At 46.0% G+C, this 16,940-nt stretch overlaps 1 non-coding gene across 1 annotated transcript; it reads left to right on the top strand.

Annotated features, from left to right (window-relative positions):
• Window positions 1-15,449: 15,449 nt before the first annotated feature.
• Window positions 15,450-15,535, top strand: TRNAC-GCA (transfer RNA cysteine (anticodon GCA)). Its single transcript is given in 2 exon segments — window positions 15,450-15,486; window positions 15,500-15,535. It is a non-coding gene; the product is annotated as a tRNA-Cys (tRNA).
• Window positions 15,536-16,940: the final 1,405 nt, after the last annotated feature.

Here is a 16,940-nt window from a genome sequence, read left to right as displayed (position 1 = left end):
AAAATAGATGCCTTTTGCTTTGAGGCTGTGGCCACGTTATTTTTCTGTCCGACACCAATCTTCGTTGGTTTCCTGTGAGGTATTTTGGATCCCCATCTCTTGCTATGAACTGACAAAACAGCAGAATCCCCTTGACAATCTTGATTTATAAAGGGAAATGGGAGAACACTATACACCATCCAAGATATTAAAATATTGTCAAGGCCGAACACTGATGAATACTCTGAGGAGATGGCCTGTGAGGCGCCGCCTTTCAACTTTTCCTCCTTAGTATGGTGGTCAGTAACATGCGGGAGACTGCGGAGGGGGTCATTTTTTTAATTGTGAACTGATGTGCTTTTACTCAATTCGGGAACCTCACAAGCCAAATTTGTAGTATTTTGTACGAATTGCAAGAGATGTTTGAATGTCGACGGTTGAAGTGGAAGCTCGTATTGAGCTTGCTAGAGACTGATTTGCCAAGCCTTCGATAGCTCAGTTGGTACAGCGGAGGACTGTAGTGGTAAAACAGACATCCTTAGGTCGCTGGTTCAAAACTCCGGCTCGAAGGACTTTTGCCAAATGCACTTTTTATTGAATACTTGGAAAGTAAAATACTTGGAAAATAAAAAAACAGACAATTTATAATTATATTATATTTCATCACTGAAAATAGATGCCTTTTGCTTTGAGGCTGTGACCATGTTATTTTTCTGTCCAACACGAATCTTCATTGGTTTCCTGTGAGGTGTTTTGGATCCCCATCTCTTGCTATGAACTGGCAAAACAGCAGAATCCCCTTGACAATCTTGATTTCTCAAGGGAAATGAGAGAACACTATACACCATCCAAGATATTAAAATATTGCATAGCTCTCAACTCACACGCTTTTGGCGGGTGTCACCCGCCCTGTAAAGGGGTGACTCACCCGCCAAGCCTCCTGCACGCCCATTAATTCCAATGGGCGTCTCACCCGCCAAAAACAAAACCGGGTGATTTCACCCGCCTTTGCAACAGAAATGGTTGAGAGCTATGATATTGTCAAGGCCCAACGCGGCTGAATACTCTGAGGAGATGGCCTGTGAGGTGCCGCCTTTCAACTTTTCCCCCTTAGTATGGTGGTCAGTAACATGCGGGAGACTGTGGAGGGGGTCATTTTTTTAATTGTGAACTGATGTGCTTTTACTCAATTCGGGAACCTCACAAGCCAAATTTGTAGTATTTTGCACGAATTGCAAGAGATGTTTGAATGTCGACGGTTGAAGTGGAAGCTCGTATTGAGCTTGCTAGAGACTGATTTGCCAAGCTTTCGATAGCTCAGTTGGTAGAGCAGAGGACTGTAGTGGTAAAACAGGCATCCTTAGGTCGCTGGTTCAAATCCAGATTGAAGGACTTTTGCCAAATGCAAATTTTATTGAATACTTGGAAAGTAAAATGCTTGGAAAATAAAATAACAGACAATTTATAATTATATTATATTTCATCACTGAAAATAGATGCCTTTTGCTTTGAGGCTGTGGCCACGTTATGTTTCTGGCCGACACCAATCTTCGCTGGTTTCCTGTGAGGTGTTTTGGATCCCCATCTCTTGCTATGAACTGACAAAACAGCAGAATCCCCTTGACAATCTTGATTTCTCAAGGGAAATGAGAGAACACTATACACCATCCAAGATATTAAAATATTGTCAAGGCCCAACACTGCTGAATACTCTGAGGAGATGGCCTGTGAGGCGCGCCTTTCAACTTTTCCCCCTTAGTATGGTGGTCAGTAACATGCGGGAGACTGCGGAGGGGGTCATTTTTTTAATTGGGAACTGATGTGCTTTTACTCAATTCGGGAACCTCACAAGCCAAATTTGTAGTATTTTGCACGAATTGCAAGAGATGTTTACAAGTCGACGGTTGAAGTGGAAGCTCGTATTGGGTTTGCTAGAGAATGATTTGCCAAGCCTTCGATAGCTCGTCGCTGGTTCAAATCCGGCTCAAAGGACTTTTGCCAAATGCACATTTTATTGAATACTTGGAAAGTAAAATACTTGGAAAGTAAAATAACAGACAATTTATAATTATATTATATTTCATCACTGAAAATAGATGCCTTTTGCTTTGAGGCTGTGGCCACATTATTTTTCTGTCCGACACCAATCTTCGTTGGTTTCCTATGAGGTATTTTGGATCCCCATCTCTTGCTATGAACTGACAAAACAGCAGAATCCCCTTGACAATCTTGATTTATCAAGGGAAATGGGAGAACACTATACACCATCCAAGATATTAAAATATTGTCAAGGCCGAACACTGATGAATACTCTGAGGAGATGGCCTGTGAGGCGCCGCCTTTCAACTTTTGCCCCTTAGTATGGTGGTCAGTAACATGCGGGAGACTGCGGAGGGGGTCATTTTTTTAATTGTGAACTGATGTGCTTTTACTCAATTCGGGAACCTCACAAGCCAAATTTGTAGTATTTTGCACGAATTGCAAGAGATGTTTGAATGTTGACGGTTGACGTGGAAGCTCGTATTGAGCTTGCTAGAGACTCATTCGCCAAGCCTTCAATAGCTCAGTTGGTAGAGCAGAGGACTGTAGTGGTAAAACAGGCATCCTTAGGTCACTGGTTCAAATCCAGATTGAAGGACTTTTGCCAAATGCAAATTTTATTGAATACTTGGAAAGTAAAATGCTTGGAAAATAAAATAACAGACAATTTATAATTATATTATATTTCATCACTGAAAATAGATGCCTTTTGCTTTGAGGCTGTGGCCACGTTATGTTTCTGTCCGACACCAATCTTCGTTGGTTTCCTGTGAGGTGTTTTGGATCCCCATCTCTTGCTATGAACTGACAAAACAGCAGAATCCCCTTGACAATCTTGATTTCTCCAGGGAAATGGGAGAACACTATACACCATCCAAGATATTAAAATATTGTCAAGGCCCAACACTGCTGAATACTCTGAGGAGATGGCCTGTGAGGCGCGCCTTTCAACTTTTCCCCCTTAGTATGGTGGTCAGTAACATGCGGGAGACTGCGGAGGGGGTCATTTTTTTAATTGGGAACTGATGTGCTTTTACTCAATTCGGGAACCTCACAAGCCAAATTTGTAGTATTTTGCACGAATTGCAAGAGATGTTTACAAGTCGACGGTTGAAGTGGAAGCTCGTATTGAGTTTGCTAGAGAATGATTTGCCAAGCCTTCGATAGCTCGTCGCTGGTTCAAATCCGGCTCAAAGGACTTTTGCCAAATGCACATTTTATTGAATACTTGGAAAGTAAAATACTTGGAAAGTAAAATAACAGACAATTTATAATTATATTATATTTCATCACTGAAAATAGATGCCTTTTGCTTTGAGGCTGTGGCCACGTTATTTTTCTGTCCGACACCAATCTTCGTTGGTTTCCTGTGAGGTATTTTGGATCCCCATCTCTTGCTATGAACTGACAAAACAGCAGAATCCCCTTGACAATCTTGATTTATAAAGGGAAATGGGAGAACACTATACACCATCCAAGATATTAAAATATTGTCAAGGCCGAACACTGATGAATACTCTGAGGAGATGGCCTGTGAGGCGCCGCCTTTCAACTTTTCCTCCTTAGTATGGTGGTCAGTAACATGCGGGAGACTGCGGAGGGGGTCATTTTTTTAATTGTGAACTGATGTGCTTTTACTCAATTCGGGAACCTCACAAGCCAAATTTGTAGTATTTTGCACGAATTGCAAGAGATGTTTGAATGTCGACGGTTGAAGTGGAAGCTCGTATTGAGCTTGCTAGAGACTGATTTGCCAAGCCTTCGATAGCTCAGTTGGTACAGCGGAGGACTGTAGTGGTAAAACAGACATCCTTAGGTCGCTGGTTCAAAACTCCGGCTCGAAGGACTTTTGCCAAATGCACATTTTATTGAATACTTGGAAAGTAAAATACTTGGAAAATAAAAAAACAGACAATTTATAATTATATTATATTTCATCACTGAAAATAGATGCCTTTTGCTTTGAGGCTGTGACCATGTTATTTTTCTGTCCAACACGAATCTTCATTGGTTTCCTGTGAGGTGTTTTGGATCCCCATCTCTTGCTATGAACTGGCAAAACAGCAGAATCCCCTTGACAATCTTGATTTCTCAAGGGAAATGAGAGAACACTATACACCATCCAAGATATTAAAATATTGCATAGCTCTCAACTCACACGCTTTTGGCGGGTGTCACCCGCACTGTAAAGGGGTGACTCACCCGCCAAGCCTCCTGCACGCCCATTAATTCCAATGGGCGTCTCACCCGCCAAAAACAAAACCGGGTGATTTCACCCGCCTTTGCAACAGAAATGGTTGAGAGCTATGATATTGTCAAGGCCCAACGCGGCTGAATACTCTGAGGAGATGGCCTGTGAGGTGCCGCCTTTCAACTTTTCCCCCTTAGTATGGTGGTCAGTAACATGCGGGAGACTGCGGAGGGGGTCATTTTTTTAATTGGGAACTGATGTGCTTTTACTCAATTCGGGAACCTCACAAGCCAAATTTGTAGTATTTTGCACGAATTGCAAGAGATGTTTGAATGTCGACGGTTGAAGTGGAAGCTCGTATTGAGCTTGCTAGAGACTGATTTGCTAAGCTTTCGATAGCTCAGTTGGTAGAGCAGAGGACTGTAGTGGTAAAACAGGCATCCTTAGGTCGCTGGTTCAAATCCAGATTGAAGGACTTTTGCCAAATGCAAATTTTATTGAATACTTGGAAAGTAAAATGCTTGGAAAATAAAATAACAGACAATTTATAATTATATTATATTTCATCACTGAAAATAGATGCCTTTTGCTTTGAGGCTGTGGCCACGTTATGTTTCTGTCCGACACCAATCTTCGTTGGTTTCCTGTGAGGTGTTTTGGATCCCCATCTCTTGCTATGAACTGACAAAACAGCAGAATCCCCTTGACAATCTTGATTTCTCAAGGGAAATGGGAGAACACTATACACCATCCAAGATATTAAAATATTGTCAAGGCCCAAGACTGCTGAATACTCTGAGGAGATGGCCTGTGAGGCGCGCCTTTCAACTTTTCCCCCTTAGTATGGTGGTCAGTAACATGCGGGAGACTGCGGAGGGGGTCATTTTTTTAATTGGGAACTGATGTGCTTTTACTCAATTCGGGAACCTCACTGTTATGTTCCGCCCTGCGTCCCGCTACGCGGTGACGCAGGGCGTCCTTAATAAAAGCCCCGCCCCCGCGTTCGGGAGGCAGTTCCGGGGCAGACCTAACATCGGCGTGGGTGTGTGTTTATTGCAGCTCCCGCTGGAGCTGCGCCACCGGCCGCGCGGCCTAATTGCATGACGCCAGCCCCCGCGCGTAGGCCGCGGGCCCTCGACACAACAATGGCGACGAGGAGAGACGAGCTCCACAATAAGCTCGGTGCTCTGAAGGCACCACAACGACATACAGCCATCGCGGCTTAATTTTTGGACACCCGGTGGGGGTGCCATCACACACGTGACCCCCCACCCCAAAAAAAAAAAAATTTTTTTTTTTTCTCTTTCTCTCATCTATTCATGCGCTCTGCCTCCAAGACCACAACTCTTCCCATCCAACACAGGAGAGCGGCACCACAGAGTGTGGGGAGTGCCAGGCCAGGAGTTGCAACACGGCGCCTGGGCACGGCGGCACCTCCAAGGCAGGCAGACGACGCAGCACAGCATTGGTGGCCGTCGGAGGCACCTACGACAACACGGATCAGGTACACGCCAGCATGGCGGCCGGCACATCCACGCCTGGGCCCTCCACGCCGTCCAGAATTGCGGCAAATCTGTCCATGACGCCGCCTCCACCTCGAACTCAAGGCACTTCGTCGACACTGGTCCAACCGTTTGACCCATTCACGGATCCGTCGTCATGCGGACCCAGATGGCAGCTATGGATCCAGAAGTTCGAGATGGCGATGGAGTGCAAAGAGATCACTGCGCCCAGGAAACTGAAGGCACACCTGCTACTCAGTGTGGGTGATGAGGTACTGCGCATTTTCAATTCGCTGAACGTTGATGATGGCCTGGATGGGTACCGAAGCGCGAAAGACGCCCTCACCGATCACTTCCTCCCTCAATTAAACCCAGACTATGAGACGTTTCTCTTCTGCACCACATTACAGACAGCGGAGGAAACCCTTGATGCGTACCACACCCGCCTGAGGAAGTTAGCCATGTCCTGTGAATTCACAAATGTGGAGAGGGAAATCAGGAGGCAGATCATCAACGGGATTCATTCGGAAAAACTGAGGCGCCTAATACTCAGCGAGAGGGGTATCCCCCTACAGCGTATCCTTGAACTAGGACGTCAGAGGGAACTGGCACACACCAGAGCGGCCAATATGGAGGCCACGCTACACAGGCTGCAACCTGCTCTCAACACGGCTATGGTTGCCCGCATCGCCAACAAACAATCCTCGAGAGACGACAACAGTGGCGGATACGGACAAAACAGGTGGCAACCGCGTATTCCGGGACCCACTGAGTGTGGTTGGTGCGGTGGCCCACGACATGGCCGTCGCAACTGTCCTGCTCAAGGCACCACGTGTGGGGCATGTGGCCGGAAGGACCATTACGCGAAGGTATGCCGATCAACGGACACCCCCATACAGCCTCAGCAAAACCAGCCGGAGAAGATCGCGACCAAGAAAAAGAAGCAAGCCAGTGCCAGAAGGGTCGCAGTGGCCAGCTCTTCCACGGAGGATGAAGGGGACGATATCTCGGCAATGCTGCAGCCCCCCTCCAAGGACACAGACAGGAAAGGAAGGAAGGTATACCTGGTGTCTGCACTATGCCAGGACCGTGGACCTCGAGGAAAAGCCACCCGAAGGCGCAAATGCATGGTCACCATCCAAAATCAGTGCGTTCAGATGACCATCGACACAGGCGCTTCGGTGAACGTAATGCCTGAGAGCATCTTCCTGACTCTAAGTCCTCCACCAGAGCTGAAAAACACCGACACTCTGCTCTATGCATACGGCTGTCGAAAGCCCCTGCCGGTAATTGGCAGGTTCCGCACCACGCTGGAACACGGAGAAAACAGACTATGGTCCAAAATCTATGTTGTGAAGGCAGGTGTTGAGAGCCTCCTGAGTGGGGACGCAGCGGAGGACTTGGGAGTGGTCCAATTCATCTGCCATGTCAACGAAGAAATGGAGATCGAGCAGATGCTTAACCAATACCCTGACTTGCAAGAAGGCATAGGCTGTCTAAGAGGCAAAACCATCAAACTGCATATTGATGAGACTGTGCAGCCGAAAGCCGTCCGGCACCGGAGAACGCCGTTCCACATGAGAGAACAAGTGGAACAGGAACTCAAGGCACTGGAAGAAGCGGGTATCATTGAGGAGGTCACAGGGCCCACACCGTGGGTCTCCCCAATGGTAGTCACACGGAAGCCCAAGCAGCCTGGAAAGGTGCGGATCTGCATAGACATGCGCCTCCCCAACACCGCCATTAAAAGGGAACGCCACATAACCCCAACAATCGACGAGATTGTGGCTGACCTCACAGGGTCGAAGATATTTTCAAAGATTGACCTAAAGGCGGGGTATCATCAACTCAAACTCCACAGAGACTCTCGATACATAACAACATTCTCTACGCATCTGGGGCTGCGGAGGTACAAACGCCTAAGTTTCGGAATATCATCAGCTGCGGAGGTGTTCCAGCAGACCATCCAGGAGGTCATCCGGGGCATCCCTGGTGTCCTCAACGTGAGCGATGATATTCTGATTCACGCCCCCGACAAAGAGACACACATCAAGAGGCTTCACGCCCTACTGGGCCGACTACAAGAGGTTGGGCTCACAATACATCGGGAAAAGTGTGAATTCCTCAAAGCGGAGATCACGTTCTTCGGATACAAGTTTGGCAGCACAGGCATCTCCCCGGACCCGCAGAAGGTCGCAGACATCCAGGCGGCTAGCCCTCCGATGACACCCACGGAAGTGCGCAGTTTTCTAGGCATGGCCACCTACTGCGGGAGGTTCATCCGAAACCTGGCCACACTATCTGAGCCGCTGCGGGAACTCACGAAAGCCAACGTCAAGTGGGAATGGGGGCCAACATGCCAGGACTCGTTCGAAAGCATCAAGGACTCCCTCTCAGCTGACACCAAGATGGCCTACTACAATACTGAACTGCCCACAGAACTATTCGTAGATGCCAGCCCCGTGGGGCTCGGAGCCATCCTAATGCAAGTCACGAGGGAAGGGGAGAAAAGACCGATCGCGTATGCATCGAGAGCCCTCACCGAGACCGAACAAAGGTACTCACACATCGAAAAGGAGGCCATCGCCGTGCTGTGGGGGTGCCGGCATTTTCACCTCTACCTATATGGACGTCACTTCACGACGATCACGGACCACAAGCCCCTTCTACCAATTTTCATGGGAACCTCAGCACACCCTCCGGCACGAATAACCAAGTGGTTACTGCACCTCCAGCAATATGACTTCAACCTCGTCTACCAACCAGGCAGCGGGAACCCGGCGGATTTTCTATCCAGGCATCCGCGAGAGGCCACTCAACAAGAGATCCAAGTAGCGGCAGAAACAGAGGAACACATATGCCAAGTGGTGCGAGCAATGAGGCCCAGAGCGGTGAGCATCGAGGAAATCGAGGCGGAAACGCACCAGGACCCGTGTTGCGACTTGGTGAAAGATGCCATCCTGTCCGGTGACTGGAAGACTTTCATGAGACATACACACAACAGAACAGCGGAAGCAAAGGGGTTTTTGTCAGGCATATTCACAGTGCGGCAAGACTTGTCAGTCACGGAAGGTGGACTGTTACTTCGAGGAAACCGCATCGTGATCCCTCTCAAACTACAGGACAGAATAGTGGCCCTAGCACATGAGGGACACCAAGGACTGGTAAGGACGAAAGCCCGCATTCGGCACCGAGTATGGTTTCCCCAGATCGAGGAGCGGGTCGAGACACTCATCACCACGTGCCTAGCCTGTCAGATAACAGGGGGGCCGCCAGACCCGGAACCCATCATATCGGCAGAACGGGGCCGCTCTCGCTGGGAGGCCATCAGCATTGACTTTTGCAAGCTCCGGGAGGGCCTCCACTTGCTGGTGGCCGTCGATGACCACTCCCGCTACCCGGAAGTTGAGATAGTTGAGTCCACAGCAGCTGAAGTGGTCATTCCGGCCCTAGAGAAAATGTTCGCAACCCATGGACTACCCATTTCAATCAAAAGCGACAATGGCCCGCCGTTTACGGGAGAGGATTTCAAAAAGTACCTACAGGATCTCAATGTGAAATATCACCACATCACTCCAAGACACCCCCAGGCAAATGGGGACGTAGAACGATTTATGCGGACTATCAATAAGGTACTCCGAGTGTCTAAGGCTAACGCCAGCCCCTGGAAGGTTGACCTCTTCCGATTCCTCCGAAATTACCGGGTCACGCCTCACAGTACAACCGGCATACCGCCTGCGGACCTCATGTTCGGCACCGTCATCAGATCCTCGATCCCGCATCACCCAAGCAGAACCCCGGACACGGTGAACGAGGAACGCACCGAGAGAAGGAGGAGGGATGCCAACGAACACATGAGTGGCAAGCGGAGAGCGAGGCAGTCCCATCATCAAGTGGGTGACCAGGTTATCATGCTACGTAACCCTTCCAAGTCAAAACTTGACACAAGGTACGAGGAACTTCCATGGACCGTCAGCAACCGGCATGGAACCATGGTCACTGTGACACGAGGAAACCGCCAAGTGACGAGAAATGCGTCATGGTTCAAAGCCATACCCCGTACACTATGGACTGATAAGGAATGCCATCGGGAAGGCATGGACAATCCACCCAGCGAAGAAGAGCCGGAGGCCATCCCTGAGGAGGATGGAGCGCGGGATGGAAGCTGGGAACCGGTGGATGAACCTGGCCTCGAGGACCCGAACTGCGACGATGGAACCGAGCTTGAAGCAAGGGGGGAGGACCCCCGCGAAGGACGATACTCACTGAGAACAACGACGAGACCGCCAGCCAAGCTAAGTGACTATGTGTGGCAACTGGTGCAATAGTGCCATGAACCCCAATGGCAAGGTGGCTGAGTGTTGAAGACTGAGCGCTTATGTTGGACTTGGCCGTTGTGCGGCTGTTAGAGTTATGTGTTTTGTTTTGTTTTATAATAAAGGAGGAATGTTATGTTCCGCCCTGCGTCCCGCTACGCGGTGACGCAGGGCGTCCTTAATAAAAGCCCCGCCCCCGCGTTCGGGAGGCAGTTCCGGGGCAGACCTAACATCGGCGTGGGTGTGTGTTTATTGCAGCTCCCGCTGGAGCTGCGCCACCGGCCGCGCGGCCTAATTGCATGACGCCAGCCCCCGCGCGTAGGCCGCGGGCCCTCGACACAACACTCACAAGCCAAATTTGTAGTATTTTGCACGAATTGCAAGAGATGTTTACAAGTCGACGGTTGAAGTGGAAGCTCGTATTGAGTTTGCTAGAGAATGATTTGCCAAGCCTTCGATAGCTCGTCGCTGGTTCAAATCCGGCTCAAAGGACTTTTGCCAAATGCACATTTTATTGAATACTTGGAAAGTAAAATACTTGGAAAGTAAAATAACAGACAATTTATAATTATATTATATTTCATCACTGAAAATAGATGCCTTTTGCTTTGAGGCTGTGGCCACGTTATTTTTCTGTCCGACACCAATCTTCGTTGGTTTCCTGTGAGGTATTTTGGATCCCCATCTCTTGCTATGAACTGACAAAACAGCAGAATCCCCTTGACAATCTTGATTTATCAAGGGAAATGGGAGAACACTATACACCATCCAAGATATTAAAATATTGTCAAGGCCGAACACTGATGAATACTCTGAGGAGATGGCCTGTGAGGCGCCGCCTTTCAACTTTTCCTCCTTAGTATGGTGGTCAGTAACATGCAGGAGACTGCGGAGGGGGTCATTTTTTTAATTGTGAACTGATGTGCTTTTACTCAATTCGGGAACCTCACAAGCCAAATTTGTAGTATTTTGCACGAATTGCAAGAGATGTTTGAATGTCGACGGTTGAAGTGGAAGCTCGTATTGAGCTTGCTAGAGACTGGTTTGCCAAGCCTTCGATAGCTCAGTTGGTACAGCGGAGGACTGTAGTGGTAAAACAGACATCCTTAGGTCGCTGGTTCAAATCCGGCTCGAAGGACTTTTGCCAAATGCACATTTTATTGAATACTTGGAAAGTAAAATACTTGGAAAATAAAATAACAGACAATTTATAATTATATTATATTTCATCACTGAAAATAGATGCCTTTTGCTTTGAGGCTGTGACCATGTTATTTTTCTGTCCAACACGAATCTTCATTGGTTTCCTGTGAGGTGTTTTGGATCCCCATCTCTTGCTATGAACTGGCAAAACAGCAGAATCCCCTTGACAATCTTGATTTCTCAAGGGAAATGAGAGAACACTATACACCATCCAAGATATTAAAATATTGTCAAGGCCCAACGCGGCTGAATACTCTGAGGAGATGGCCTGTGAGGTGCCGCCTTTCAACTTTTCCCCCTTAGTATGGTGGTCAGTAACATGCGGGAGACTGCGGAGGGGGTCATTTTTTTAATTGGGAACTGATGTGCTTTTACTCAATTCGGGAACCTCACAAGCCAAATTTGTAGTATTTTGCACGAATTGCAAGAGATGTTTGAATGTCGACGGTTGAAGTGGAAGCTCGTATTGGGTTTGCTAGAGAATGATTTGCCAAGCCTTCGATAGCTCGTCGCGGGTTCAAATCCGGCTCAAAGGACTTTTGCCAAATGCACATTTTATTGAATACTTGGAAAGTAAAATACTTGGAAAGTAAAATAACAGACAATTTATAATTATATTATATTTCATCACTGAAAATAGATGCCTTTTGCTTTGAGGCTGTGGCCACGTTATGTTTCTGTCCGACACCAATCTTCGTTGGTTTCCTGTGAGGTGTTTTGGATCCCCATCTCTTGCTATGAACTGACAAAACAGCAGAATCCCCTTGACAATCTTGATTTATAAAGGGAAATGGGAGAACACTATACACCATCCAAGATATTAAAATATTGTCAAGGCCGAACACTGATGAATACTCTGAGGAGATGGCCTGTGAGGCGCCGCCTTTCAACTTTTCCTCCTTAGTATGGTGGTCAGTAACATGCGGGAGACTGCGGAGGGGGTCATTTTTTTAATTGTGAACTGATGTGCTTTTACTCAATTCGGGAACCTCACAAGCCAAATTTGTAGTATTTTGCACGAATTGCAAGAGATGTTTGAATGTCGACGGTTGAAGTGGAAGCTCGTATTGAGCTTGCTAGAGACTGATTTGCCAAGCCTTCGATAGCTCAGTTGGTACAGCGGAGGACTGTAGTGGTAAAACAGACATCCTTAGGTCGCTGGTTCAAATCCGGCTCGAAGGACTTTTGCCAAATGCACATTTTATTGAATACTTGGAAAGTAAAATACTTGGAAAATAAAATAACAGACAATTTATAATTATATTATATTTCATCACTGAAAATAGATGCCTTTTGCTTTGAGGCTGTGACCATGTTATTTTTCTGTCCAACACGAATCTTCATTGGTTTCCTGTGAGGTGTTTTGGATCCCCATCTCTTGCTATGAACTGGCAAAACAGCAGAATCCCCTTGACAATCTTGATTTCTCAAGGGAAATGAGAGAACACTATACACCATCCAAGATATTAAAATATTGTCAAGGCCCAACGCGGCTGAATACTCTGAGGAGATGGCCTGTGAGGTGCCGCCTTTCAACTTTTCCCCCTTAGTATGGTGGTCAGTAACATGCGGGAGACTGCGGAGGGGGTCATTTTTTTAATTGTGAACTGATGTGCTTTTACTCAATTCGGGAACCTCACAAGCCAAATTTGTAGTATTTTGCACGAATTGCAAGAGATGTTTGAATGTCGACGGTTGAAGTGGAAGCTCGTATTGAGCTTGCTAGAGACTGATTTGCCAAGCCTTCGATAGCTCAGTTGGTAGAGCAGAGGACTGTAGTGGTAAAACAGGCATTCTTAGGTCACTGGTTCAAATCCAGATTGAAGGACTTTTGCCAAATGCAAATTTTATTGAATACTTGGAAAATAAAATAACAGACAATTTATAATTATATTATATTTCATCACTGAAAATAGATGCCTTTTGCTTTGAGGCTGTGGCCACGTTATGTTTCTGGCCGACACCAATCTTCGTTGGTTTCCTGTGAGGTGTTTTGGATCCCCATCTCTTGCTATGAACTGACAAAACAGCAGAATCCCCTTGACAATCTTGATTTCTCAAGGGAAATGGGAGAACACTATACACCATCCAAGATATTAAAATATTGTCAAGGCCCAACACTGCTGAATACTCTGAGGAGATGGCCTGTGAGGCGCGCCTTTCAACTTTTCCCCCTTAGTATGGTGGTCAGTAACATGCGGGAGACTGCGGAGGGGGTCATTTTTTTAATTGGGAACTGATGTGCTTTTACTCAATTCGGGAACCTCACAAGCCAAATTTGTAGTATTTTGCACGAATTGCAAGAGATGTTTACAAGTCGACGGTTGAAGTGGAAGCTCGTATTGGGTTTGCTAGAGAATGATTTGCCAAGCCTTCGATAGCTCGTCGCTGGTTCAAATCCGGCTCAAAGGACTTTTGCCAAATGCACATTTTATTGAATACTTGGAAAGTAAAATACTTGGAAAGTAAAATAACAGACAATTTATAATTATATTATATTTCATCACTGAAAATAGATGCCTTTTGCTTTGAGGCTATGGCCACGTTATTTTTCTGTCCGACACCAATCTTCGTTGGTTTCCTGTGAGGTATTTTGGATCCCCATCTCTTGCTATGAACTGACAAAACAGCAGAATCCCCTTGACAATCTTGATTTATCAAGGGAAATGGGAGAACACTATACACCATCCAAGATATTAAAATATTGTCAAGGCCGAACACTGATGAATACTCTGAGGAGATGGCCTGTGAGGCGCCGCCTTTCAACTTTTCCCCCTTAGTATGGTGGTCAGTAACATGCGGGAGACTGCGGAGGGGGTCATTTTTTTAATTGTGAACTGATGTGCTTTTACTCAATTCGGGAACCTCACAAGCCAAATTTGTAGTATTTTGCACGAATTGCAAGAGATGTTTGAATGTTGACGGTTGAAGTGGAAGCTCGTATTGAGCTTGCTAGCGACTCATTTGCCAAGCCTTCAGTAGCTCAGTTGGTAGAGCAGAGGACTGTAGTGGTAAAACAGGCATCCTTAGGTTGCTGGTTCAAATCCAGATTGAAGGACTTTTGCCAAATGCAAATTTTATTGAATACTTGGAAAGTAAAATGCTTGGAAAATAAAATAACAGACAATTTATAATTATATTATATTTCATCACTGAAAATAGATGCCTTTTGCTTTGAGGCTGTGGCCACGTTATGTTTCTGTCCTACACCAATCTTCGTTGGTTTCCTGTGAGGTGTTTTGGATCCCCATCTCTTGCTATGAACTGACAAAACAGCAGAATCCCCTTGACAATCTTGATTTCTCAAGGGAAATGGGAGAACACTATACACCATCCAAGATATTAAAATATTGTCAAGGCCCAACACTGCTGAATACTCTGAGGAGATGGCCTGTGAGGCGCGCCTTTCAACTTTTCCCCCTTAGTATGGTGGTCAGTAACATGCGGGAGACTGCGGAGGGGGTCATTTTTTTAATTGGGAACTGATGTGCTTTTACTCAATTCGGGAACCTCACAAGCCAAATTTGTAGTATTTTGCACGAATTGCAAGAGATGTTTACAAGTCGACGGTTGAAGTGGAAGCTCGTATTGAGTTTGCTAGAGAATGATTTGCCAAGCCTTCAATAGCTCGTCGCTGGTTCAAATCCGGCTCAAAGGACTTTTGCCAAATGCACATTTTATTGAATACTTGGAAAGTAAAATACTTGGAAAGTAAAATAACAGACAATTTATAATTATATTATATTTCATCACTGAAAATAGATGCCTTTTGCTTTGAGGCTGTGGCCACGTTATGTTTCTGTCCGACACCAATCTTCGTTGGTTTCCTGTGAGGTGTTTTGGATCCCCATCTCTTGCTATGAACTGACAAAACAGCAGAATCCCCTTGACAATCTTGATTTATCAAGGGAAATGGGAGAACACTATACACCATGCAAGATATTAAAATATTGTCAAGGCCGAACACTGATGAATACTCTGAGGAGATGGCCTGTGAGGCGCCGCCTTTCAACTTTTCCTCCTTAGTATGGTGGTCAGTAACATGCGGGAGACTGCGGAGGGGGTCATTTTTTTAATTGTGAACTGATGTGCTTTTACTCAATTCGGGAACCTCACAAGCCAAATTTGTAGTATTTTGCACGAATTGCAAGAGATGTTTGAATGTCGACGGTTGAAGTCGAAGCTCGTATTGAGCTTGCTAGAGACTGGTTTGCCAAGCCTTCGATAGCTCAGTTGGTACAGCGGAGGACTGCAGTGGTACAACAGGCATCCTTAGGTCGCTGGTTCAAATCCGGCTCGAAGGACTTTTGCCAAATGCACATTTTATTGAATACTTGGAAAGTAAAATACTTGGAAAGTAAAATAACAGACAATTTATAATTATATTTCATCACTGAAAATAGATGCCTTTTGCTTTGAGGCTGTGACCATGTTATTTTTCTGTCCAACACGAATCTTCATTGGTTTCCTGTGAGGTGTTTTGGATCCCCATCTCTTGCTATGAACTGGCAAAACAGCAGAATCCCCTTGACAATCTTGATTTCTCAAGGGAAATGAGAGAACACTATACACCATCCAAGATATTAAAATATTGTCAAGGCCCAACGCGGCTGAATACTCTGAGGAGATGGCCTCTGAGGTGCCGCCTTTCAACTTTTCCCCCTTAGTATGGTGGTCAGTAACATGCGGGAGACTGCGGAGGGGGTCATTTTTTTAATTGGGAACTGATGTGCTTTTACTCAATTCGGGAACCTCACAAGCCAAATTTGTAGTATTTTGCACGAATTGCAAGAGATGTTTGAATGTCGACGGTTGAAGTGGAAGCTCGTATTGAGCTTGCTAGAGACTGATTTGCCAAGCTTTCGATAGCTCAGTTGGTAGAGCAGAGGACTGTAGTGGTAAAACAGGCATCCTTAGGTCGCTGGTTCAAATCCAGCTTGAAGGACTTTTGCCAAATGCAAATTTTATTGAATACTTGGAAAGTAAAATGCTTGGAAAATAAAATAACAGACAATTTATAATTATATTATATTTCATCACTGAAAATAGATGCCTTTTGCTTTGAGGCTGTGGCCACGTTATGTTTCTGGCCGACACCAATCTTCGTTGGTTTCCTGTGAGGTGTTTTGGATCCCCATCTCTTGCTATGAACTGACAAAACAGCAGAATCCCCTTGACAATCTTGATTTCTCAAGGGAAATGAGAGAACACTATACACCATCCAAGATATTAAAATATTGTCAAGGCCCAACACTGCTGAATACTCTGAGGAGATGGCCTGTGAGGCGCGCCTTTCAACTTTTCCCCCTTAGTATGGTGGTCAGTAACATGCGGGAGACTGCGGAGGGGGTCATTTTTTTAATTGGGAACTGATGTGCTTTTACTCAATTCGGGAACCTCACAAGCCAAATTTGTAGTATTTTGCACGAATTGCAAGAGATGTTTGAATGTCGACGGTTGAAGTGGAAGCTCGTATTGAGCTTGCTAGAGACTGGTTTGCCAAGCCTTCGATAGCTCAGTTGGTACAGCGGAGGACTGTAGTGGTAAAACAGACATCCTTAGGTCGCTGGTTCAAATCCGGCTCGAAGGACTTTTGCCAAATGCACATTTTATTGAATACTTGGAAAGTAAAATACTTGGAAAATAAAATAACAGACAATTTATAATTATATTATATTTCATCACTGAAAATAGATGCCTTTTGCTTTG

This window comes from Ambystoma mexicanum, chromosome 1p (genome assembly GCF_040938575.1).
Source record: "Ambystoma mexicanum isolate Mex_15411 chromosome 1p, UKY_AmexF1_1, whole genome shotgun sequence".
NCBI lineage: Eukaryota > Metazoa > Chordata > Amphibia > Caudata > Ambystomatidae > Ambystoma > Ambystoma mexicanum.
Note: the sequence above shows the minus strand (reverse complement) of the source record. Positions and strands in the feature narration are given on the sequence as shown.